Genomic DNA, 27,619 nt, shown 5'->3' on the forward strand with positions numbered 1-27,619 from the left:
CAAATAACGCTTCAGTCTCCCTTCCCTGGGGGGTTGCCTATAAGAGTCTGTATTTTATTCTGTATCTGTGTTATGGGTCGTTGGACTGCAATAAAGGTTATTATACGCGGGTGGCGCTGTGGGTTAAACTACAGAGTCTAGGACTTGCCGATCAGAAGGTCAGCGGTTCAAATCCCCGCGATGGGGTGAGCTCCCGTTGTTTGGTCCCTGCTCCTGCCCACCTAGCAGTTCGAAAGCATGTCAAAGTGCAAGTAGATAAATAGGTACTGCTCCGACGGGAAGGTAAACGCCATTTCCGTGCACTGCTCTGGTTCACCAGAAGCGGCTTGGTCATGCTGGCCACTTGACCCGGAAGCTGTACACCGGCTCCCTAGGCCAATAAAGCGAGATGAGTGCTGCAACCTCAGAGTCGGCCACGACTGGACCTAATGGTCAGGGGTCCCTTTACCTTTACCTTTTATGCTGCTGAATACCACTTTCTGGAAGTCACATGAGTGTTCATGTGCTTGGGTTCTGCTTGAGAGTTTCCCATGGTACATCTGGTTGCCCCTGTGAGAACAGGACTGGATGAGTCCTTAGCCTGATCTAGCAGGTTCTTCTTAGGCAGGGGTCCCCAACCTGTGGCCCACGGAGGCCATTTAACCGGCCAATGAGCCACCTCTGAACTAAGCTGCCCGCTCGGCGAGTCCCCACATGCTGCGCTAAACTAGCGCACATGGGGACTCTCTTACGCGGCTCTGGAAATCGTTTCTGCGCATGCCCAGACGCTGGAAATTGCTTCTGTGCAGGTGTGATTTTTGGCATCTGGGCATGCACAGAAGCCATTTTCGGTGCCACGGACATGCGCAGACGCGATTTCTGGCATTGCACTGTGCTGGTCTGGCCCACGGAGGATCTCTGTGGGAGTGATCTGGCCCAGGCCCGGCAAGCCTTGCCGACCCTTGTTCTTAGGTAATATATCTGAAGAAGGTATTTAGACTATGGGTTTATACTCACTGAAACCAAGCCTGCTTTCACAATAAGCAAGCCAATCCCTGCAGTACAACTATGGATGAGTTCACACAAGCATATTCACCACCTCATTTCAAAATCACATGCTTCCTCGCATGTGTTAAACAGCTACCACAAATCAGACACCATGGAGGGACGGTGTTTGTATCACCCAGCATAACCTCCAATAAAATGCCTTTTTAACAGAGGTGGGTCAATAGGGGGTGAAAGAGAAGTTTTAAAATGTGGGTTTTGGGGGGGGTTATTGGGCTGTTGTTATTTTTATTTTGTATTTTGTGGTTTTATATTTTGATTTTATTCTGTAAACTGCCCTGAGACCTCCGAGTATAGGGCGGAATAATAATAATAATAATAATAATAATAATAATAATAATAATAAGGAAGTGAATCAATTTGCTAAAGGCTGTATGTGTTGTCATGTCACTAGAGAGCTTGCCATATCAATAACAAGATCTAAATGAGAGCCCTCCATTAAATATATTGCTTTTTGGTCTGTCACACAAATATTACAATAAAGAAAGGGAGGGAGGGAGGGAGATGTGCATGGTAATTACAAAAGGTAATTACAGGTGGGGGCATTGCACTCCATCATACACGATGACAAATTACAGGAAAGAACAGAGAAACCCTCCACAAAGAACTAATGACTTCTGTCCGTGGCTTACACAGAGATGAAACAATAACTTTAAAATAATTAACAAGAGAGAAGGTAATGATGGCAAAAAAGAGGCCAGTTTACATGGCACTAAGTGCCTAATTTGTTGCAGTGAGTTGTCCCATTAGGGCCGGCATCAATCACTGTGATCTGTAAATGAGGTTTTAATACTTCCAACCACCACTGGAAAAAGTTTGAGGCATTCACAGGTGCCCTGCAAAATTAATACGCTCCCGGGGAACTTCAGAAGCCGATCATTCTTACCTGGGCTTGTGCATTCAGAGTGTTAACATATTATCATAACAGCTCTCCTCAACCCAAGAGTGCACCTTCGTCAAAAGGATAATCTAAAATGTATTTGTCTCTTTTTTCTTGCCTCAGTCCAAACCTCTTACAGAGGACTCCATTTCATTTTCCCCTCTAGCTCAGTTGAGGAAGAGAGGTTCTCAATATGCAGGCAGTTGGGGGGACCCCTAAAACAGACTTAGGGGTTACACAGGGCAAGGAAAGAAAAGAGAGGAATGTTCCATTGCTTTTTAACAGAAATCCTTGCACTAATGGAACATTCATGTAGCAGTACATCAGACACAAACCTTGGAATTATTTTTTTTTTTAATATTTTGTATTTCTGCAGACTTCAAGGTTCCCCTGAGCATATGGAGACCCTGCTCTCTCGCATTGGCTGGTGGCATTTTGGCAACATAAGAATGGCACTCCGAGAACGGAGTTCACTATTGGTACATTATTTTCCTTTTTAAAAATGTATTTTTTTGCCATGTTCGTTATATTATATGCAATGGAAAAAAGTAATCACATGGAGGAGAGTCTCTTCAATTTTACTTTGCTGGAGTGGTTTCTACAGAGCGTGCCATGAATATGACTGTTCACTTATCAGGTCAAATCCTGATTTCAGGTCAACTCAGCTCAAACACAGCATAGTAAGACTGTAGAAGAGAGAAATACAAAGTGGGGGTAAGAGAAAACTTAACACGGGACTAAGCAGGGCTACGTTTTCAATTTTTTAGCTATCGGTTCCAGAGGTCTAGTGCCTTTAACACTTGAATGGCAGGCAAAAAAAAATATTAACAAGAGAATGCAGGTGCTGTGAAAATGACATTTTTTGAATTCATGCCAGTCATGTCACAGCTAAGGCTGCAAGGAACTCAGGAAATGGTGATATCCCTGCAAATATATCCCTGGGTTATTCCTGCCAAATATCTTGGGCTTGAAAGAATGTAGAAGACAGAAGGATTTGTATGAAAGTTTCGGCCCTGGGGAAACTGAAGCTTTTCAGATGCAAAATCTCTTTGAACCTTAAGGTTTGGCCGAGCCACAGTTGGGTTTCATCCCTTTGTAATTGACTTTGGAAGGGTTAACAAAGCTCCAGTACTCAGGATATTTCTGCAAAGGAGCTCAATAACAGCTATTGCCACTTCCTCAGTGACTTCTCACTGACAGCTTCACACTTAGCATTGCTTTCAAATGGTCTGTTATGCTGCCAGCTCAAGTTAACACCAAGAAGAGAGGCAGATGTAAGGAAAACCAGCACACAGAAGCTTGGGGTGGGGGGGTGGAGAGGATTTTGTTGCTTTCTGAAAGAAATAAGGCCAAAAAAATAAACGAGGCAAGGAAACAAAAAGGCACCCCAGAATCCATGTTCCTGCCCAAAGCAAAGTTTGCACAAGCAACTGTTTGTATCTCTCTGAACTCTCTACTGAGTTAGCTTGCAAGCAATTTTTGCATAATGCTCACATCCGAGCAGAAAACAAAATGGTACTGTACTGGGAAGATTCCCATCCCCAGACAGTCACATTAATGACTTCAGATCTTTGTCACTGCTGGGAAATTAGTTCAAAAGTCAATTATTCTCCTTCTGAAAGGTTAGAGGATACTGTGGTTTTAAAAAAAGGTAAAGGACCCCTGGTCGGTTAAGTCCAGTCAAAGGTGACTATGGGGTTGTGGCGCTCATCTCGTTTTCAGGCCGAGGGAGCCGGCGTTTGCCCACAGACAGCTTTCTGGGTCATGTGGCCAGCATGACTAAACCGGTTCTGGTGCAACGGAACACTGTGACAGAAGGCAGAGTGCACAGAAATGCCATTTACCTTCCCGCCACAGCGGTACCTATTTATCCACTTCCACTGGAGTGCTTTCAAACTGCTAGGTTGGCAGGAGCAGGGACAGAGCAATGGGCCAAGACCACATAACACCGGTCCTGAAAGACCTACACTGGCTCCCAGTACGTTTCTGAGCACAATTCAAAGTGTTGGTGCTGACCTTTAAAGTCCTCAGTGGCCTTGGTCTTGTATACCTGAAGGAGCACTTCCACCCCCATCGTTCTGCACAAACACTGAGGTCCAGCACTGAGGGCCTTCTGGAGGTTCCCTCATTGCAAGAAGCGAAGTTACAGGAAACCAGGCAGAGGGCCTTCTTGGTAGTGGCACCCGCTCTGTGGAACATCAGATGTCAAAGAAATAAACAACTATCTGACTTTTAGAAGAGATCTGAAGGCAGCCCTGTTTAGGGAAATTTTTAATGTTTAATAGACTATTGTATTTTAATCTTTTGTTGAAAGCCACCCAGAGTGGCTGGGGAAACCCAGCCAGATGGGCGGGGGTATAAATAATATTTTTTATTATTATTAGTCTGTTGCAGGGATTTGAACTGCTGACCTTCTGATCAGCAAGCCTAAGAGGCTCAGTGGTTTAGACCACAGCACCACCCGTGTCCCCTAGAGGATCCTGTACAATGGACATGAAATGGCAGAAGCAGTTGTGCTCCATCAAGAATAGGACTCCTTGCAATGTTTTGATGGGAGAAATGCAGAAGCAGCTGTCTGGATATGATTCTCGAGTGTCTGTGTAATTGTTTAAGGTAAAGTAAAGGGACCCCTGACCGTTAGGTCCAGTCGTGGCCAACTCTGGGGTTGTGGCGCTCATCTCGCTTTATTAGCCGAGGGAGCCGGCATACAGCTTCCGGGTCATGTGGCCAGCATGACTAAGCCACTTCTGGCGAACCAGAGCAGTGCACGGAAACACCGTTTACCTTCCCGCCGGAGCGGTACCTATTTATTTACTTGCACTTTGACATGCTTTCGAACTGCTAGGTGGGCAGGAGCAGGGACCAAGCAACGGGAGCTCGCCCCGTCAAAGGGATTCGAACCGCCGACCTTCTGATCGGCAAGTCCTAGGCTCTGTGGTTTAACCCACAGCACCACCCGCATCCCTGTGTAATTGTTTACAGTGGATCAAATGCGACCTTATTTATATTGTCAATTTTCCGGCAAGCCTGGGGATAAGGTGTATATAAGCATTCCTAATAAATAGGATTGTAGCCAGTTTTAGTTATACTCAGAGTAGACTCACTGACATTAACAAACCTAAAGTCCATTAAGTTTTGTGTTCCTTCTCAGCATTGGACACAGCCCACAATAAATATATTTCTCATCATCAGAAATCCCACATACTGCTATCCTTCCCACCAGAGGCAGGCTGTTGTTGGAGATACATCAGTGACTTTTTTTTATTGCAGTCAGGAAAAAAGGAAAGCAGTTACAGAGAACGAAAAGAAGAGATCATCCGCTTTGGTTCATCAAAGTGAGGACCACTCATCAGGCTGATCGGGGACAGCAGCAGGAGGCCCCAAAGATTGTTAAGCCCTTAAACTATGATGCACAGTTGAGGAATACAGGCAGCCAATGGAATAAAAGAACAGTGTGTGGTTTTGAAAGGGAGGAAAAGATACAATTGGCCCAGAGCTTTGGAAGATTACTCCTCTAATCTTACTTCTCCATCCTTCTGTTTCCTTAGTGAGTCAGCAAATTGTCAACCCCCCCCAAGTGAAACACTTGCTCCCATTCTAAGGGGTTGTGTTTCATTATTTCTAAAATCCCATGTTGTGATTTTCGGATCATAGCAGAGCCTCCTGACAAAGCTGCTCCAATAGTCATTGAACTTTTCCCTCGATGGCTCAGAAGATGGGCTGATCCTCTTGTGTCCTCAGCTATAGTCCTAAGTGGAAGAGCCTGTTGTGCACAGCTGGAACTGGTGCCAAACTTACAGGCTCTACAAGAAGAAAAGTGTGTTGGACAAGCTGCGGAAGTTTCTTCCCTATGTTTAAGTTAGGCTTTGTGGTGTGTGTGTGTTTTTTACAAAATCCCTTGCCCTGGGGGACGCCATGTTTCTGTTGTAAGCGAATGACATCCTGGGGAGATCTTCTTCAGCCATAGGCTCAAAGGTTTAATTGGCAACTCAATTTTTAATTGATAAATACCTAACAACAACTTTTCTCTCTCAATATTACTGGTCCTCCATCCTAAGGTCCCAGGGTAGGCTGCAACAACTTAAAATACATTAAAAACAAATTTAAAACAAATTCAAAATCAATATCATTTTACTAATAAAATTTCCTTTTATTGATATTTATTGTGAGACGTCTCTGATTTATCCACTGTAATATAAGAAGCCCACTCCTCTTTTAAGAGTATTTCCCCCTCAGTGTGAAGATATAAAGCAGGCATAGGCAAACTCGGCCCTCCAGATGTTTTGGGACTACAATTCCCATCATCCTTGACCACTGGTCCTGTTAGCTAGGGATGATGGGAGTTGTAGTCCCAAAACATCTGTAGGGCCAAGTTTGCCTATGCCTGATGTAAAAAATAGATTTCAGATCTGCATAAGGAGAACCCTTAACAAACTACATTTCCCAGCATTCTTTGAGGAAGAAACTGTGACTGTTTAAAGTGGTATGAGACTGTTTTAAATCTATTGTGCAGATGGGACCATTATCGCAGTTCAGTGACACATTCCAGCAAGGCAAAAACACCCAAGGAGGCTGCTCAGGGGCATGCCCTGGAAGAAGTGTCAAGTGACCCAGAGGGCCAGCATTTGGCTTGTGGGATTGATGTTGTTATAGTCCAAAACTTCTACAGAGAACCAGTTATTTATCTATTTAATTCAGGCATAGGCAAACTCGGCCCTCCAGATGTTTTGGGACTACATCTCCCATCATCCCTAGCTAACAGGACCAGTGGTCAGGAATGATGGGAGTTGTAGTCCCAAAACATCTGGAGGGCCAAGTTTGCCTGTGCTTGATTTAATTTATATACTGCCATTCACCTGTAGATCTCAGAGCGGTTCAGTGTTGGAAGGCTGGTATAGCCAACGGCGAGAAAAACTAAAATTCTAAGTTATTTTTATTGTTTTTATTGCATGTATATCTCCTCCAAGGAGCTCAAGTTTATCCTGACAACAACCCTTTGAGGTAGGTTAGGCTGAGAGGCTGCAACTGGCCCAAGGTCACCCAAGTGAGTTTTGTGGCTGATTTGAACCCTGGGCACCTAGTCCAGCACATAGTCCATCGTGCTAAACAGACAAAGTGCCAATATTGGGGTAGGTGGAGACAGCTGTCAAAGCCTGCAAACTGAGAGAATTTCTTTTCTAGATGGCTGCATGTGATCCTTTGAATTCGACTGCCGAGCAGACATCCATCCCCTCATCATCCTCTCTGTCTCTATACCCTGCTCTGCCTTGAGAAAATAGCATGTTAAAATTGTCTCCTTAGAACTCCCACGCTCACTGCCTTAAACTGCCTTTTGTGTGCCGGCGTGAAATGATTTGACCTACTCTTGGAAGCCATTGATTATCTGTCAGGGCCAGGATCTTCTCAACGGGAGCTTTTGCATGAAACATTTCTATTACTAACTGGGAACATCAGGGAGTGGGGCTCGTGGCTCCGTCCAGATAGAGGGCAAATCACAAGTCTGAAACTCAAGACGCGTACATCAGATCATGAAGTTTCTGAGGCGGAGGGGGACTGCTGGGCACCCCATGCAGAATGATCAAGGGGATGGGGCAGCAATCTCGTGAGGAAAGGTTGTGACATTTGGGGCTGCTTTTTTTAAAAAAAAAATGCTATTCACAATAAAGCAGTGAAATGAAAGATAAGATATCAGAAAAAAGAAGAAAAGAACAAAGAAAGAATAAAGAAGTAAAAGAAAAAGATCATATGTGAAAATTTTTAAAAGTAGTTAAGTACTCACAGTACATAGCCGTTTCCCATCTATATTTATATTCAATTGTATAATTTCATCTTGTCCTTATCTACCTTAAATAAATTGGGGGTTTTGCGGGGGGAAAGACTTCCACCGTTTACCTCACACGTTTTTAATAATCTGTTTGTCAGAACCTCTGTTCTTCATATTTTCCCTTTGGATTTCCTTAATGTCTCACTTTGTATTTTTTATATTACGCACAAGATTATTCTAAACACAACCAGATTTTTGTAGCCAAGCCCTGGTTTTGTAAATAATCATGTAAAAACTCCCATTGCTTCATAACCATAGTTTTGGATTTCCTCCTTATTATATCCGTCAATTTTGCTAATTCCAGGTACTCGCAAAATTTCCCCAACCATTCTCTTTTTGTTAAGAAGCCACAACAACAACAAAAAGACATTTGGGGCTTCTTAAATTAGAGAAAAGGTGAATAAGAGGGGACGTGACAGAGTTGTATAAAATTATGCACTGGGCTTTTCTCCCTTTTATAATGCTGGAACTCATGGAAATCCAAGGAAACTGAATGTTGGAAGATTCAGGGCAAAATAAAGTACAGTGGTACCTCGGTTTTTGAACGTAATCCGTTCCGGAACACTGTTTGAGTTCTGAAACGTTTGAAAACCGAAAACTCAATAGCCGACAGCTGGGCTTCAGGATCCTGCACTCAGCAGAAGCCACATGGCATGTTCGACTTCCAAGGCTTGTTCGAAAACCAAATCATTTACTACTGGGTTTATGGCGGAGTTCGTCAACGGAGACATTCAAAAATTGGGTCCTCCCTTAAAGAGGGCACATATTGTGGTGAGACCTGGAAAACCGACACCCTATATTGTGGGTGGGTACAATTGGTCAACCACAATACCCAATTGGCAGGTCCCTTGAAGCTGGGTGCAATCTGGACAATGGGACGCAGTCCAAACAGTTTGAGGGACCTATTTATGCCCATGCACGTGACCCAGAGCTTCCTCTTTTGGCACGTGCATTTGGAACACCCGCCCACCTCTCCCTACTTTTAGGGCTTTGCGCTTGACCTTGCTATGCCATCGTGCCGCCTGTCATTGGGACGGGCAGGGCAGGAATTTTCCCCACTTGGCTGATTGGCTGTTGCCATTTGGGTTTTGCCTGCTGCATAGCAAATCGTCACAACTTGTAAGGTTGCGGATAGGCTCTGATTCAGGTGATAGGGATGGGAGAACGCTCTCGCCATCCCTATGTGAAGGGTCTTCTGTTAAAGGAATCCAGGGTCTTGACGGTTTGGTCAACCCCTGAGAGGGGGTTGTGCCCATGCCTGAGTCCAGGGGGACATTTGGGTGGTGGAGATAGCTTGTTCCCGGCTTTCCGCTATCCAGGTGTTTACCCTTGGCTGACCTATGCTGGAACCCTAAATGGCCTACATTCTGCCAAAAACCAAAATCAAAATTTGAGTCAAGTGTGAATTTATTTATTTATTTATTTATTTAAATAATTTTTATTAACTGGCCAATCACCTCAAATTAAATCACATCACATAAATTCCAAATTACAAAGCCAAATTTTTAAATTTTGTTGGGGGAACCCATACTTCAAGATCCAAAGGGGGATTCAGATCATCTTCTTATTATTGCGTTAATGTCCAAATCAGTCCCAATCAGTCCAGACAAAGGTCATAATTCTATCCAGTCTTATCTTGGTGTTTCCACATCATATCTTGTTCATATAATTTCTATTTTTCCTTTACGATCTCTTCTGTTAGTCTCCTTAAGCCGATAAGCTTAAGGCAAAAAATAATAATCCTGTGTGGATTTCCCGTTCCTCCACTAAGTCAGATGGTTTCCATATATCTCCTTCGTAGATAACATCGCTCTTTCCATCATAAATTTGGCATTTGTCGCTCTTAAGTCCCACCAAGAAGTTGATCCACGATATGTAAACAACTCTATTTCTCTCTTTCTCCTCCCAGACCCAAGAGCTCCAACAATGCCTCCCAAAATGGCGACGGCATTTTTAACTGCGTCATTCCAAAACTCTTAGCTTTCCAGCTTCATCTTGAAACATTGCTTTGGTTCGAAAGTTTATCTCCACACAGCCTTAAGTGTGAATTTATTTAGGGGGGAGGTTTCTGGGTCTGAACACACAAACCGAGGTACTGCTGTACTTCAGAGAGTTCAGTAGCAATGACCACCAACTTGGAGGAGACTACAAAAGGATTAGGCAAATTCATGGGGCATAAGCCTGTCAATAGCTATTAGTCATTATGGCTATGTTGTTACTTTCAGAGGCAAAATGTCTCTGAATGTCAGTTGCTGGGAATCCCAGGTGGGCAGAGAGGTGTTACCATCAGGTCCTCTTGCCGTGATGTGGAACCTGTGGACATCCAGATGTTATTAGACTCAACTCGAACCTACCCAGACCCTGAGATCATCTTCTGAGGCTCTCCTTTGTGTGCCTCCCCCTTGAGAGGTCCGGAGGGTGGCAACACGAGTACGGGGCCTTCTCTGCAGTGGCTCCCCATTTGTGAAATGCTCTCCCCAAGGAAGTTCACCTGGCATCTTCATTATATACCTTTAGGCGCCAGGCAGAAATGTTCCTTTTCAACCAGGCCTTTGGTTGACCTGATTGACATCCTTTACCCTTTTAAAAATGTGACGCTCTTTTTTTGGGGGGGGCATGTTACTGGGTTATTGTTCTTATTTTGATTTTCTATATTGTGATCTTTTCTGTGAACCGCCCTGAGACCTCCGGGTATAAGGCGGTATATAAATTCAATAAATAAATAAAATAAACTCCCATCAGTTCCAGCCAGCATTGTCAATGGTTCAGGGACAAAGAGAGATGTAGTCCAACACCATCTGGAGGGCCACAGTTCCCCGTCCCTGGTTTAAGGTCAGTGATGGAACAGCCAGGAAAATGAAATGGTTCTACACACTGAGAGCCAGTGTGGTGTAGTGGTTAAGAGCAGTGGACTCGTAATCTGGTGAACCGGGTTCAATTCCCCGCTCCTCCACATGCAACTGCTTGGTGACCCTGGGCTAGTCACACTTCTCTGAAGTCTCTCCGCCTCACTCACCTCACAGTGTTTGTTGTGGGGGAAGAAGGGAAAAGGAGAATCTTAGCTGCTTTGAGACTCCTTAAAGGGTCAGAAACACTGTAAAATTAATGAATCTTAAAATGATGTTGGACTGAAAATAAGTGGCATTAGCAACAAAGTTAATAAGAAAATGCAAAAATGAATTGATAAATGGATGAAAATATAGAGTTACAACATGTTAAGATATAGAGTTAAGATAAATGAAAGAGGGTAAGGATTTGCTGACTTGATTATTTAAATGGGAATACAAAAAGGGGAGGTGTGAGGAGGCCAAGGAAATAAGATAACGAGTCAGGGTTACAAAAATGGATTTGTTTTTATTTTCCTTTTCTTATTTTATGTATTTTTCTATGTTTCTTTTATTGTATTTCTCTCTTTTTATATGATCTTTTAAATTCATGTCTTTGTAAAACTCCAATAAATATCTTTTTTTTTAAAAAAAGAGAGACTCCTTAAAGGGAGTGAAAGGCGGGATATCAAATCCAAACTCTTCTTCTTCTTCTTCACACTGCTGTAGAGAAGAGGAATGGAAGAGGTCTTACTTTGCCTATCATGTGGCCCATTAGCAGTCTCCAAAGCAAGTGAAATAAAAAAAATTAAGGTTTTTATTTATTATATATATATATAATGTTCATAACTGCATATATAAACCACATGTCTGAAACCCCACAGAAAAAGTCCTGATACCATTTTGTCCCTCCCAAATTGACCTCAAATATTTCTCTGCAAGGTCGAAGAAAAATGGAAAAGCCTCCCCGTTGTTTCTTCGTTCACAAATCCAGTCTTAAGGGTATGTCTGTATATGAATAGGGTGAGCCTGTGAGCTGGCTCAGGAACTAAGTATTTGTCATTACAAAAGACTGGCCAGGCTCCCCAGGGTATCCAAGTGATCATTAACAGGTAACCTGCCAGACAGGAGATAAACAACACAGTCAGATTTCTGTTGTAGACCGCCTTTTCTGTGATGTATGTATGATGGATGGAGGGGTGGTCTTGAGCTCCAGGGAAGGCAATTTATTGTGAAGTGGCCTGTGAGAATAGAAATCGAGAGGGATTTTGTAGAGTAGGGTGTCGTAAGTTCATAGCAACGGTCATAAATTCATAGAAACCACTCATACTGGATTCTCTTATATTGGTCGCTCTGTCTCCTACCCTGCACAGAAAAAAAGAAGGGCATTTTAATTTTTATGTGAGGGGGGGAAAAGTGACTGGAAAAATTAATTATAGGTAATGAAGGTTTTTTTTAAAAAAAACCAACCATATAAGAAAAGCAATTTTACTGTAACAACAGAAATTACATTTCAGACCCAGAAGCCTGCTGAGAAACAGATTAGATTCCTATTTCATAGCTTAAGGTCCAAAAAAATTATCGTCCCCTTCCTTGTCTCCCATGACAACTTTCCACGTCTTTCTTTTAACTTCAGAAGCATGTTCAAAGCAGTTTTATTTTTCAGAATGGCATTTCAGCCAAGAGATCCCAAGGAACCCAAACAGTTCACCAAGTCGCATTATTTGTTTTCTGTTTCTGCTCCTCTTCCATCGCAGCATTTACACTGGAAACATAACTCCTCACTTTATGGAGGTAATTGGACGGTGTGGAGAAATGTGGCCTTGTTCTAAAAGCTTATGGGTCATCATCAGGTGCTTCAAGCTGGTATCGTGGAGGGGGAGAGGGAAAAGGTTTACACACAGCTATATAGGGTTAAGTAGTCTCTCTATATGCACCAGTAGAGTATTGGGCTTGTTAAAAGTTAATAGCATTTATAAAAACTGAGAGAAAGAGGAAAAGACATGTGTGTTATGACCTCGGCAGGAGAAGCAGACAGGTGCAAGATCCCAAACGCTTTTTAGTGCAACATCATTTTCTCAGCAGAGCATGGGCAAAATTATTACGGACACCAAATTTAAACAGTTGCACCTTCTTGGTGAAAGCAATTTCCTACGTTCAGTATATTTATTGGACATATATACATATGGACTTGTGAAAGGAAGGGAGAAAGAGAATCCTCTCCACAGGTTTGAAATTTTGGGTTGTATCCTGGGCTAGTCCTACCTAAAGTAGACCTGTTGGAATTAATGAACCTAAGTTACTCATGTCCATTAATTTCAATGGGTCTACTTTGATTAAGACAAGCATTTGATAAAGCTCACAAATCCCTTTTTGTTTTGGCACCACTGCCAACATCTATTTTGGCATTAAGTGGTCTGTAAATATATAGAAATATAATCTGGATTAGTAGCTCAGAGGAACCTGGGCCATTAAGAATAAGAATCTATACACAGACTAAGTTTAACAGATGTAGAGTTTAATGTTCGAGTTCATGGGTAGGCAAACTAAGCCCCGTGGGCTGGATACGGCCCCATCACCTTCTAAATCCGGCCCGCGGACAGTCCGGGAATCAGTGTGTTTTTACATGAGTAGAATGTGTCCTTTTATTTAAAATGCATCTCTGGGTTATTTGTGGGGCCTGCCTGGTGTTTTTACATCATAGCTGTCAACCTTCCCTTTTTTTGCGGGAAATTCCCTTATTCCAGTGCTGCTTCCCGCTGTTAGATATCCCGTAGACAGGTGAGGCTGCTGATCCCTTATTTTTGAGGCTGCTGATCCCTTATTTTCAAATCTGAAAGTTGACAGCTATGTATTACATGAGTAGAATGTGTGCTTTTATTTAAAATGCATCTCTGGGTTATTTGTAGGGCATAGGAATTCGTTCAAAATATAGTCTGGCGAGATCCAGCTGCGCCGCCACCCGCACCACATCTGGATCGCGCATCCCTTCTCCCCTGGGGTCCCCTGCAAACAGAAGCAGCTGCTGCCTGCCCCCGCCAGGCTTTTGCATCCGGGCCCAGCAGCAGCAGCAGCAGCGAGCGAGCGGCCTCGCCTCCTCCTCATCATCATCCGTGCGCCTGCATCCCCCACATCGCCCTCCACAGCCACGAGCGGCTGGAACAGCTACATCGACAACCTGATGGCAGATCAAATACAGTGGGGGTTTGGGGGGGACGGTGCAGGGGTACGCATACCCCTAAACATTTTGTGAATCTAAGTTTGGCCTCATTGGTCTGTAACCTCGGGTTACAGACGCTTCAGGTTACAGACTCCGCTAACCCAGAAATAGTACCTCGGGTTAAGAACTTTGCTTCAGGATGAGAACAGAAATCGCGCGGCGGCAGCAGGAGGCCCCATTAGCTAAAGTGGTGCTTCAGGTTAAGAACAGTTTCAGGTTAAGAACGGACCTCCAGACCGAATTAAGTACTTAACCCGAGGTACCACTGTACCCCTAAACATTTTTTAAGGAAAAAAGGACTGATCAAACTTATGTGGTCTCAGTTCAGAGCACATATGTACCGGTACATGCTGAAAGAGCCGACGTGTACATGTAGAACACATTGATTTGATCTGATCCTAGCGGTGAGGACCAAGAAACCAACAGTTACCCTTGGCTGCATCTCACAAGCATTCTCCCCCATTTTATATTTTTAGGCACCAGGCAAAAACATTCCTCTCCAACCAGGCCTTTGGCTGATTACAGCCTTTTAAATGTGTATGTGGGGAGGGGGGGGGGTTATTGTTTTGTTGTTCTGGTTTAATTATTTACTTGTGTTTTATTTTGTATTTTATTCTGTGAACGGCCTTGTGCTCTTTTGATGAAGGGTGGTATATAAATTTAATTAATTAATAAGAATAAGAGGTCAGCGTCTATTTGGGCTTTTGACAGCATTTTGTTTCGTTACTCAGCCTACTGAGATTTAAGTGTAAGTGTTTATGTTAATTAGCTGGATAAGTTTGTGTTTGTTGTTTTCTTACCTTCTTTTTTTAAAAAAATGTATTATTAAAGATTTTCTTGGTTTACAAATGTATGTGCAATGTCTCTCTCTCTTTTCTTCAAGTTACATTTTTTACAAATCTGTTTCATTTGTTGAGACATTGGGAAGAAAAGGGGGGAAAGAGGTGGAGGGGGGAAAGGTGAGTGTTTTCTTACCTTCTGAGCCATTTTAATCTGTGTAAGTATTGGAGTTTTTCTCTCTTGTAGAGTTTTCTTTTAGGAAAGTCTGTGTGTGATTTTATGAAAGAAAAAATAAGAATAAGAATAATACATCTTATTTTTTAAAAAAATAAAAACAAAACTCTAGGCAGTAGACAACATAAAACAGCAAACAACATCCTTAAAACAAAAATATAACATAAAGCCACCAAAACAGAAATATAAAAGCATTTTAAAAGGAATTTTTTAAGGGAATTAATACAGATAAAGACAGGGCCTGATCTTATTGGTCAAGAAAAGACTGGGCAAACAGAGATTTATTTAAAAGACACCTGAAGCAAATGTATGGCAAATGTTGCACAAAAGCAACAGCAGAATATACCCCTTTTGGGAGCACTGCCATCGGACATTCTGTAGGGTACAGACCTTGGAAGAGAATTTCCCTAGATGTTCTAAATGATCTTACAGGGACCAACACTACCTCAAAGCTTTGTTGTTAGGCTTAAAACTCTGAGAAAGAATGGGATGTAAATATAGCAACAAATCAGCTCAGGGGCTGAGTATGAAGGACAAATCCTGAACGGTGCGTGCAGCACTAAGTCAAACTCTGGGACTCTTTAACACCTAGTTTTTGGGTTTTAGAATAACACACAGAATAACACACATATGTTCTGTTAAAATATATAAGAACCTACCAAGGAATTAAACAAAACCTGTCTGTTTAGGCTAGCTTTGCTATTATGGACTTGAGGCGTAATAACTCATTGATGGTAGTGGTGCTGGTATCATTTTAGAAAAGACGATATATTTCCATGAAATTGAAAATGCAAACCTGGATGCTTAATCAAATGTTTGAAAACGTGTTTCTTAATTTGCGAGCTACAAAAGCCCTTTGTGTTCCAGCACGCTAAATTCTTCAAAGCTTGATGGGATATCATCTTAACTCTGATGGGTTTGAAACATTCCCTGCCATCATTTAAGTGTAAACACAATTAAAAGCTTGCTACTTTAGCCAAATACCCCCAAACAAATACCTAAGACAATACTGATCACTTTCTCTTAAATGTGTGTTAGCTTCTCCCAGCGCCTACAACCTGAAAAAGGAAAAGCAATTTCAAGAGATAATTCCCAAGTTAAGCTTAACATGTTATTCAACAGCTTTCCCTAAGAACTTGATTCTATCTGTATAGATCCTTGTAAAGTCCTTTTGTTGCTCTTGTGTACATCAGTGCTAATCTTGTTTTCAAGTTTACAACATTCAGCCATACTGAAGAGACTTATAGCTGACAGAGAGACAACTCTCTTCCTCTGCAGCCTTGGGCCTGATTTAACTGCAGTGCTATATAAACAAGAGCTAAATTCTGCCATCCTGGCTTTGTGTTACCTTGCTTGCCCCCAAGACACAACTAGGGAAACTTGGCATTCTCTGGCTCAATTTCAGCAACTGAAACACTTGTGAAACCCTTCATTCAATTGATATACAAAGTTGGCTGCTTTCATTTGCACAAGATCAAATCCGAAACACTAAGGAAGCAGATTTTGAAGATCTCAACTTGAAACATTTTAGGAAAATGCCTCAAATGAGACCAAAGCATGAACCCTTTGTGGTCTTCTAAAAACAGTAGCTATGGTAAAGGTATAAAAAGGTTAAGGACCCCTGGACGGTTAAGTCCAGTCAAAGGCAACTACAGGGTTGCGGAGCTCATCTCGCTTTCAGGCCGAGGAAGCCAGCGTTTGTCCACAGACAGCTTTCCGGGTCATGTGGCCAGCAGGACTAAACCGCTTCTGGTGCAACGGAACACCATGATGGAAACCAGAGCGCACAGAAACACCATTTACCTTCCCACCGCAGCGGTACCTATTTATCTACTTGTGCTGGTGTGCTTTCAAACTGCTAGGTTGACAGGAGCTGAGACAGAGCAACGGGAGCTCACTCTGTCAAGCGGATTCAAACCGCCAGCTTCTGATCGGCAAGCCCAAGAGGCTCAGTGGTTTAGACCACAGCACCACCCGCACCCGGGACCGGACTGTGGCCTGGAGAAGCACACCACAAAAAGCAGCTGATGTTCCAAAATCAAGCCTGAATAGGAAGGTGCAGGAGATACAAGGCGGGGGCTTAGTCAGTAAAGGCAGTGGGGAACCATGGAAACCAGTCCAGGGTAAATGCTGCAAAAAGGAGTTAGAAGAGATGCTGAGATTGTTCAGGGAAGAACACAGACCCTCCAAATGTCCCTATTTTCCAAGGACAGTCCCTGTTTTAGAGAATCATAGAATCATAGAATCATAGAGTTGGAAGAGACCACAAGGGCCATCGAGTCCAACCCCCTGCCAAGCAGGAAACACCATCAGAGCACTCCTGACATATGGTTGTCAAGCCTCTGCTTAAAGACCTCCAAAGAAGGAGACTCCACCACACTCCTTGGCAGCAAATTCCACTGTCGAACAGCTCTTACTGTCAGGAAGTTCTTCCTAATGTTTAGGTGGAATCTTCTTTCTTGTAGTTTGGATGCATTGCTCCGTGTCCGCTTCTCTGGAGCAGCAGAAAACAACCTTTCTCCCTCCTCTATGTGACATCCTTTTATATATTTGAACATGGCTATCATATCACCCCTTAAGAAGTTGTCCCAGTTTCTGATTTGATACCAGAATATCCCACTTTTCCTTAGGACGTCCCTATTTTCACTGGAGAAATGTTGGAGGATATGGAGTTGTCCAACCCCTGAGCCATCTGAAGTCCTTTTTTAATGTTTTGTTACATTTTTATATAGTCGGAAGCCTCCCAGAGTGGCTGGGGCAACCCAGTCAGATGGGTGGGGTATAAATAATAAAATTATTATTATGGAATGGGACATCCCTATTTGCATCAGAGAAATGTGGGAGAGTATGGAAACGGAGATAAATTGCTGGGCATTCATTCAGAGACACCTTCTTTAAACAAAATAAGTGATCATGGTGCTGAAGGACATTACAGTGACACAGCGGGGTGGGAAGAAGAAGACAAGGTATTTGTGTGGTTCTGATGATGAATGTTGCAAGGAAAAGGCATTCAAAAATTGTCTACACAAAGTCAACACAGTTATAGCAGAATGTCCTTCACACCACAAAACATTTTGGTTTAGACAAGCCTACCCAGTTATGCAGAAAGTTGGCATGTGTTGTAATCAACATGTCTATTTTTTAAATATTTTAAATTGACCTATTTAACTGTTTTTATCAATACTTTTATTTTTCAGTTAAATACGAGGGAAGAAAAGCAGCACGAAGCTATTCAGAAAGCATAAAATTTAAGGAGTTAGAAGAACGAGGACACTTGTCCTAAAATAAAATAAAATTGGTGACAATAGCTGAAGTGGAGCAAGTTTACCTCAGTGTTTCACACCTTTCGAGTATGCAAGCCAAAGCTATGGAAACAAAATGCTTCCAGGAATATTGCCTCATTCTGATATTACAATAAATAAATTCCTGTGGGCGAACAAAAGCAGCCAGCATAATCACAAATATTTTGGCACCAAATTAACTAGAAATCTCACTTAAGGACTTAAGGTTTGTTTTTTTCCTTCACTTGGATCTGATGCCTTCAACAAGGGAGACAGGAAATTCTTCAGCAAATACCTCACCACAAAAGAGGACAAAAGCTGACACAACTTCGCATGAAAATCTGCACATCCTGTTAGATGCAAATTTAGAAAGAATGGCTATAATGTAAATAGACATCAAAAACATTTTACTGTAGGGGGGAAGCCCGTGATCAGGTGACCTGTTTACCTGATCAATCTGCTATCTGCTATGGAGTTGTTCTTGGGCAACTTCAGTGCTCCTCCTTTTCCTTCTCATGGCTTTTTATACAGGTGAAACTCGGAAAATAAGAATATTGTGGGAAAGTTCATTTATTTCAGTAATTCAACTTAAAAGGTGAAATTAATATATGAGATAGATTCATGACATGCAAAGCGAGATATGTCAAGCCTTTATTTGTTATAATTGTGATTTTTATGGCATACAACTGATGAAAACCCCAAATTAACAATCTCAGAAAATTAGAATATTAAATGAAACCAGCAAAACAAGGACTGCAAATAGATCAGTATTGGACCTCTGAGAAGTAGAAGCATGCGCATGTACTCAGTACTTGGTTTGGGCCCCTTTTGCATCATTTACTGCCTCAATGCGGCGTGGCATGTATGCTATCAGCCTGTGGCACTGCTGAGGTCTTATGGAAGACCAGGATGCTTCAATAGCAGCCTTCAGCTCTTCTGCATTGCTCGGTCTCATGTCTCTCATCTTTCTCTTGGCAATGCCCCATAGATTTTCTATGGGGTTCAGGTCAGGCGAGTTTGCTGGCCAATCAAGCACAGTACTCCTATGGGCATTGAACCAGGTTTTGGTACTTTTGGCAGTGTGGGCAGGTGACAAAGTCCTGCTGGAAAATGAAATCAGCATCCCCATAAAGCTCGTCTGCGGAAGGAAGCATGAAGTGCTCCAAAATCTCCTGGTAGATGGCTGGGTTGACCCTGGACTTAATGAAGCACAGTGGACCAACACCAGCTGATGACATGCCTCCTCAAATCTCTTTTCTGATGAGAGCAGCTTTTGCATCTCATTTGGAAACCAAGGACCCAGAGTCTGGAGGAAGAATGGGGAGGGACACAATGCCAGATGCTTGAAGTCCAGTGTGAAGTTTCCACAGTCTGTGTTGATTTGGGGAGCCATGTCATCAGCTGGTGTTGGTCCACTGTGCTTCATTGAGTCCAAAGTCAACGCTGTACGCCATAAACATCACAATTATAACAAATAAAGGCTTGACATATCTCGCTTTGCATGTCATGAATCTATCTCATATATTAGTTTCACCTTTTAAGTTGAATTACTGAAATAAATGAACTTTTCCACAATATTCTAATTTTCCGAGTTTCACCTGTATATCAGCTGTTGAACCAGATAGCCCTTCAACTTTTCAGAGGGCCCTTCAAGTGGAGGACTGTCCTCTGTAAAGTAGCACACATAAGGCCATTCTCTGTACTTTTGTAGAAAAGTAGGGCATAATCGATGATGACAGAGTAGCAGCAGTAGTGGCGGTGACAGCAGTAGAAACTCTTCCTAACTGAGAGTCCCTACATGCATACAGCTGTGCTGGTTTTGACCTATGAAGCCTTAAATGGCTCTGGACCACGATACTTCAAGGACCGCCTCTTTTTTATGAACCTACCTGGACCCTGAGATCATCTTCTGAGGCCTTCCTTTGTGTGCCTCCTCATCAAGAGATCCAGAGGGCGGCAACAAGAGAACAGGGCCTTCTCTGCAGTGGCTCCCCATCTGTGGGAAGTTCGCCTGGACCCTTCATTATGCGCCTTTAGGCTCCAGGCAAAAATGTTCCTTTTTAACCAGGCCTTTGGTTGATCTGATTTACATCCTCTGCCCTTTTAAAATGTGGGGTTTGGGGGTGGGGTATTGGGTCGTTTTTATTTTGATTATGTATTTTGGGGCTTTATCTTTTGATTTTATTCTGTGAACCGCCCTGAGACCTCTGGGCATAGGGTGGTATATACATTTAATAATAAAAGAAGAAGAAGAAGAAGGAGGAGGAGGAGGAGGAGGAGGAGGGCTTTCAGACTTTGATTTCTTTATTTGCTGTTTGCATTTTTCTCTCCAAGGAGTTCAGGGTGACATACATGGCTGTTCCCCTCCTCCTTTAATCCCCACCACAACCTCGTGAGGTAGGTTTGGCTGAGAGGAAGTGACAGGCCCAAGGTCACACAGTGAGCTGCACGGCCAAGTGAACCCTCACGTCCCAGGTCCTAGTCCAACACTCTAACCCAGGGGTCAGCAAGGTTTACCGGCCATCGGCTGGATCACTCCCACAGAAATTGTCTGTGGGCCAGACTGGCACAGCGTGATGCCAGAAATCGCATCTGCACATGTCCGCGGCGCTGGAAATCGCTTCTGTGCATGTCCAGTTGCTGAAAATCACGCCTGCGTAGAAGCGATTTTCGGCATCTGGACATACGTAGACGCAATTTCCGGTATCTGCGCATGAGTCCCTGCACTGCACTGGTTTAGCACAGTGCACGGGGGACTTGCTGAGCATGTGGCTCGGTTGGGGGGCGGTTCGTGGGCTGGTAAAATGGTCTTCGTGGGCCGCATCCAGCCCATGGGCCGCACTTTGCCGACCCCTGCTCTAACCACTATACTGCACTGGCTGTCTACTCACATAGAGGTAGGGGCAGCTGCAGCAGAAATGTCTGAACAGTTCTCATAGTTGTGAATAATGATTCCTTCCTTCCTTTTTGTGTTTTTAAAACAAGTTTGTACCACCCTCCATCCAAAAAGAGAGATCTCACATTTAAATACTGGCAAAGAAGACAACGGGTCTAGGACTTGCTGATCAGAAGGTCGGTGGCTCGAATCCCCGTGACGGGGTGAGCTTCCGTTGCTCGGTCCCTGCTCCTGCCAACCTAGCAGTGCGAAAGCACATCAAAGTGCAAGTAGATAAATAGGTACTGCTCCGGTGGGAAGGTAAACGGCGTTTCCATGTGCTGCTCTGGTTTGCCAGAATCGGCTTAGTCATGCTGGCCACATGACCTGGAAGCTGTACGCCGGCTCCCTCGGCCAGCAAAGCGAGATGAGCGCCGCAAACCCAGAGTTGGCCACAACTGGACCTAATGGTCAGGGGTCCCTTTACCTTTACCCTAAGGAAGACAGACCAGCAAGTTAAGAAAAAGATCTGGGTTGAACTATACAGGTTTTGCTTAGTGTCTAAGATGTGGGTGTCAGGCAAGCCTCCTTGGATAGGCTGTCCATATTCAGAGCAACACACCCACAAAGGCTCTTCTTCTTGTTGCCACCCGCTTCACATCTTGCCAGGGTGGCAATTACAGAAAGGGCACATGGGAGATGGATGCCATTCCTTAAGGTACCGTAAGTTTCATTTGAGTAATAACTGCAGGCAGTTGTGATAAGCTGACCATTGCAACACCAGAGGGTTCCGGGGTTAATCGGCCAGGCATGCCAGGTCCAGCTTTGCTCCATTTGCTCTGACAATCCTATTATGCTAAAGCACTGCAAAAACAAAGAGGAAGGGTCGTTTCCAGTTTGCAGTGTTTAATCTTGCAGCACTGTAAATAAAGCTTGATTGAAATTTCCAGGGCCAGTTCCTTAATGTCTCCAGTCTTATCTTGCTTCTGATAAAGGTGGAGGAGAGAGCCCGAGCAATCGCTTTCCAATGGACTTTCTCGACACCAAATATTGGAAGCCATTCAGCAGCTTAGTGCCAAACTTTTTGCAGGCCAGTCAAGGGAATGCATTCTACATCTGTTGGTTTAATGCCTATACCATTTTTGGGTGCATGCCATGAAAAGAAAGGAACAGAATGGGGCTACATGGTGAGAAACATTTCCCAGTTGTTTTACTGTTGCCTTTCAGTTAAGTCAGCCTTCTGATCTTAGCAAATGGCATCAAGTGTGAAATTTCATCTATTACACACACACAAAAAAATTTTTTAATATACCTGTAGGACTAGGAGTCTTTGTATTAGGAATATACCCAGGTCAGAAATAGCATTTAAATAAAGATTATCTCTCCTGAAATCTAATAACTGTGCTGTTTCCCTGTTTGTTCTGCCTTCCATTACAGTATTGTCAGGGCAAATATAAGCCTTGGATGCTGAGAGAGAGTTCTGGTTCTTTTATATGTTTTTCTTCAGGGTTTCTTCCTTTATTAAAGAGTGTGTTTTTAAGAAAGTTCATCACAAATGTAACATAGAAATATAAACATATTTCATACAATATAATACAACTTATAAATATATTAGTTATAAGTGCAATGTTGATGTCTAATACATAATCACATCATCAGTCATTAACTAGGGCTAAATAATACTACAGTCCTGAGAGGAAAATAACCTGAGATTAATCATTCCCTAACTCATTTATTTCATCTGTGCTCTTGGATCTTACACTTCCCCCAACAAAATAGATGGATATATTGGGTGGTATTCAACTAAGTTTTAGTTAGAGTAGATCTGTTGAAATTAATGAACCTAACTTAGTCATGTTCATGTTTTACTCTTGAGTAAAGCTTAGCTGAATACTAACCACAGAGTATTGCACTCTATTGGTTCAATATTAGAGAAACAAACTCAATTTTTCTATAAAAAACTGTAAGCAACCACAGAAAGTTTTGTAAAAATTAGAAATTAATCTGAATATTGTATGGAGTACAGTGTCTTAATGTTCACAGTCATCTTACATTACACAACCATATTGACTATGGAACCAACTACCTGTCCCAAAGGATTTCTGGTGGTCGTCAAAACAAAATTAGGTTTTTGAAAACTCTGATATGAACACAAGCATAATGAAGCCTGGAAAATCCCAAGCATGCTTGCTCCAAAGCATGTCTCCTGATTCTAATAAGATTTACTTCTAAACAGCTATGCCATCCACAAATTCCTTTACAAGGTTGATTGTGTTATTAAAATTTTACAAAGGAACTAAAATGAGTCTTAAACATATCCTTTCTTAAGTTTATCCAGGCAACAGAAAGTAATTTCTCTGGTATATATAAGTGATAGTCAAAACCTAAGAACGTCGAAGGTTTACATATACAAATGCAAAATGTGAGTGAAAGTGGATATTCATCTTGAATTGGGATTTCAAAAAAAAAGTGTTACCAAGTTTTGAAAAGCAGCAGTTCTGCAGTGCTTTTGCAGAACATCTGAAGCAATGTTACCTAGACCCCTTAGTTATAATTAGCAGCTTTGTATTTATATAAGTGAAGATACTGACTGAGAATTTCTTTCCTAGTTCTGAATACAGCAACCATTTATGACTGCAGCAGCGTCCGCTGACCTGGAACGCAAAATATTAGTCTGTTAAAAAAAATAATTGTTAACTTGATGGCCGCTGACCTAGGATGAAATTACAGTGGTACCTCGGGTTACATACACTTCAGGTTACATACGCTTCAGGTTACAGACTCCGCTAACTCAGAAATAGTGCTTCAGGTTAAGAACTTTGCTTCAGGATGAGAACAGAAATTGTGCAGCGGTGGCGCAGCGGCAGCAGGAGGCCCCATTAGCTAAAGTGGTGCTTCAGGTTAAGAACAGTTTCAGGTTAAGTACGGACCTCCGGAACGAATTAAATACTTAACCTGAGGTACCACTGTATTTGGAAGCAAGAATTATTAATTTTTGAGGGAGGGTTGGGTGGGTGATTCTGGAGGGAAGAAAACCAAGTGAGGCTTGGTTGAAGGGGTCAGCCTCTTTTCTTTGGCCTTAGCCCCACCCCTGGCCGGCCGTCCATTGTCCTCCCTGGCTGAGGGCTGGTCAAAGGCCAACCCAAGCAGGTGGGAGGCACCCGTCCCGGTAAGTCCCCGCTCAGTGCCACAAACCCCGCCCACCTGAAGGGAAGGGAGGGCAGAAAATGTGACAGTCACACACAGCTGTGTGATATACATTGGACAAAAATGAAAAAGAAGAGCCAGTCATTTTTATTTTTATTTTTAAAAATCAAATTTAGGTGGAAATAATTCTAATGGAGAAAACTGCTACAGAGGCATCTTGTAGTGCAAGGTGCATATTTTGGTCTTCAGTCACATATTTTTTTAAAATTTACAGTGCTGTACAGAGCTGTAGATGGCTGCTTCCAGATGATTTTGGCTTTCAGCCATACTCTTCAGCTCATATGACCAATTCTCTGGGATGATGTTCATCAACATCTGGAGAGCCACAAGTTCCCTATCCTTGCTGTAGAGTAAAATACTAAAGTGGCTGATTTTTGTTCCACCAAGGGAAAATATCTGCATACCTGCATTTCCCCCCTTGCGTAGTAAAAGGCAATTGGTTTTAGCAGTTTTATATTGTACAACACTTTCAAAGTGTATATCAAATGCCAGCATAAAATATGATAAATAAATAAATATCGACAGAGCCCCTCCGTTATGAAACGGGCATAGCAGTACGGGTAAATGCTATTTCTCATGTTCACTTACTTGAACAGGCTGAAATGATAAGCACAATGTATTGGAGGTTTTAAAATGTGGAACGCTACAAATATAGTTCCCAGTGGAGGTGAACGTGAGCTGGAAGTGAAACTGAAGAAGCAAGCTGAGTCGATAACCATTTCTGGGCTACGAGAAAATCAGGCAAAACATCTGTTGAAAAACAAGACCAAGATGTGTTTGAAGGAATAGGCAAACTGTCCTCTGGGTACAAAAGCAAAAGTTACCAGACCAAATAGGTCTGTAATGCTTGTCCTTAGAGAGTTGCCAGTGCTTTGAAAACACAGGGAAGAGTGGAGGAGGCAAGAGAATAGTAAAGACTGCTGACAGAAGAGATCTCTGATAACAAGACAAGAATAAAATATGAGAAGATACGTCAAGATACGGTATGACAAATGACTGAGGGGGGAGGGGGAAAAACCTGCCTTCCTTTTTCTTATGTGATTTAACAAGAATCCCCTCCCCTAATGAGTCAGAAACTAAGGACTTAAGCTGTGGATTTAAGGCTGTGTGGAGATAAACTTTCGATGAAGCTGGAAAGCTAAGAGTTTTGGAATGACGCAGTTAAAAATGCCGTCGCCATTTTGGGAGGCATTGTTGGAGCTCTTGGGTCTGGGAGGAGAAAGAGAGAAATAGAGTTGTTTACATATCGTGGATCAACTCCTCGGTGGGACTTAAGAGCGACAAATGCCAAATTCATGATGGAAAGAGCGATGCTATCTACGAAGGAGATATATGGAAACCATCTGGACTTAGTGGAGGAACGGGAAATCCACACAGGATTATTATTTTGCTTATCGGCTTAAGGAGACTAACAGAAGAGACCGTAAAGGAAAAATAGAAATTATATGAACAAGATATGATGTGGAATGGGACTGATTTGGACATTAACGCAGTAATAAGAAGATGACTTGAATCCCCCTTTGGATCTTGAAGTATGGGTTCCCCCAACAAAATTTAAAAATTTGGCTTTGTAATTTGGAATTATGTGATGTGATTTAATTTGATGTGATTGGCCAGTTAATAAAAATTATTTTAAAGAGAGAGAGAGAGAGAGAGAATAAATGCATTCATCATTAGTACAGTAATACTGTAGTATATACCCCCAAAAAATGTAGATAAGAAAGCTAGGTAAAGGTAAAGGGACCCCTGACCATTAGGTCCAGTCGTGACCGACTCTGGGGTTGTGGCGCTCATCTCGCTTTATTGGCCGAGGGAGCGGGCGTACAGCTTCTGGGTCATGTGGCCAGCATGACTAAGCTGCTTCTGGTGAACCAGAGCAGCGCACGGAAATGCCGTTTACCTTCCCGCTGGAGCAGTACCTATTTATCTACTTGCAGTTTGACTTGCTTTCGAACTGCTAGGTTGGCAGGAGCAGGGACTGAGCAACGGGAGCTCACCCCGTCACGGGGATTTGAACCGCCGACCTTCTGATTGGCAAGTCCTAGGCTCTGTGGTTTAACCCACAGCGCCATCCGAGTCCCTCAGATAAGAAAGCTAGGACTCAACAATTGTGTCTGGAGATTATATATATGTTTAGTCATTTAGTTGTGTCCGACTCTTTGTGATCCCATGGACCAGAGCACCCCAGGCACTCCTGTCTTCCACTGCCTCCCGCAGTTTGGTCAGACTCATGTTAGTAGCTTCAAAAACACAGTCCAACCATCTCGTCCTCTGTCGTCCCCTTCTCCTTGTGCCCTCCATCTTTCCCAACATCAGGGTCTTTTCCAGGGAGTCTTCTCTTCTCATGAGGTGGCCAAAGTCTTGGAGCCTCAGCTTCAGGATCTGTCCTTCCAGTGAGCACTCAGGGCTGATTTCCTTCAGAATGGATAGGTTTGATCTTCTTGCAGTCCATGGGACTCTCAAGAATCTCCTCCAGCACCATAATTCAAAAGCATCAATTCTTCAGCGATCAGCCTTCTTTATGATCCAGCTCTCACTTCCATACATCACTACTGGGAAAACCATAGCTTTAACTATACGGACCTTTGTCGGCAAGGTAATGTCTCTGCTTTTTAAGATGCTGTCTAGGTTTGTCATCGCCTTTCTCCCAAGAAGCAGGCGTCTTTTAATTTCGTGACTGCTGTCACCATCTGCAGTGATCATGGAGCCCAAAATATATACTGTATATATATGAAACTTATTTTCCTTGCCCACTGAAGAATCTAAACAAATGAAGAGCAGAAGTGGCAGCAGCATGTCATGATTTATCTTGGGCCAGCCAGGCCCTGGGGGCTGAGAGAAGGTGCCCAGTGTAGTGCCCAGCGCCAATCCATCACCAGGCTCAGGACTAGAGGAAGCCACACAGAGGCAAGAGGCAGCATTGCCACTACAGTCATACCTCAGAAGTCAAACAGAATCCGTTCCGGAAGTCCATTCAACTTTCAAAATGTTCGGAAACCAAGGCGTGGCTTCCGATCGGCCGCAGAAAGCTCCTGCAGCCAATCAGAAGCCGTGGAAGCCGCATCGGACGTTTGGGTTCCAAAGAACATTCGCAAACTGGAACACTCACTTCTGGGTTTGCGGCGTTTGGGAGCCAAACGTTTGACTCTCAAGGCGTTCAACTTCCGAGGTATGACTGTGTTTAGTCACGTGTCAAAAACTCAAAATGTATATGCCACTTTATTGCAATAACACCTCAAAGTGGTTTACCCAAAAAATAAAATAGTAAAATTATCAAGAAGTAAGTTTAAAGCAGGTGTTTCAAAACATTCAAAAAATAATGGTTATCAAGAGGAAGCAAAAATATTATGTCAGAGCTGCCCAAGGTCCCAGCTCACAAAGGACCAACGCTGCTTCGTTGTTAGGTACAAAGTCTTTATTGAAGTTCAGTTTCACTTCCAGAGCCGCAG

At 42.9% G+C, this 27,619-nt stretch overlaps 1 protein-coding gene across 10 annotated transcripts in view; it reads left to right on the forward strand.

The window, feature by feature from the left end:
- Window positions 1-27,619, forward strand: part of LOC310745011 (cryptic protein-like) — a 290,490-nt gene that overhangs the window by 252,434 nt on the left and 10,437 nt on the right. Inside the window, exons 4-5 of one of the 10 annotated variants that reach the window (XR_014539826.1) lie at window positions 2,309-2,403; window positions 5,195-6,083. The exons of 8 other annotated variants lie outside the window; for them this stretch is intronic. The gene's annotated coding sequence lies outside the window, so the exon portion shown is untranslated. Of the gene's footprint in view, window positions 1-2,308; window positions 2,404-4,308; window positions 4,493-5,194; window positions 6,084-27,619 lie in introns of those variants that run through there. One more of the 10 variants, XR_014539827.1, reaches the window with a different exon arrangement.

This window comes from Podarcis filfolensis (genome assembly GCF_964270895.1).
Source record: "Podarcis filfolensis genome assembly, chromosome: 11".
Classification (NCBI taxonomy): domain Eukaryota; kingdom Metazoa; phylum Chordata; class Lepidosauria; order Squamata; family Lacertidae; genus Podarcis; species Podarcis filfolensis.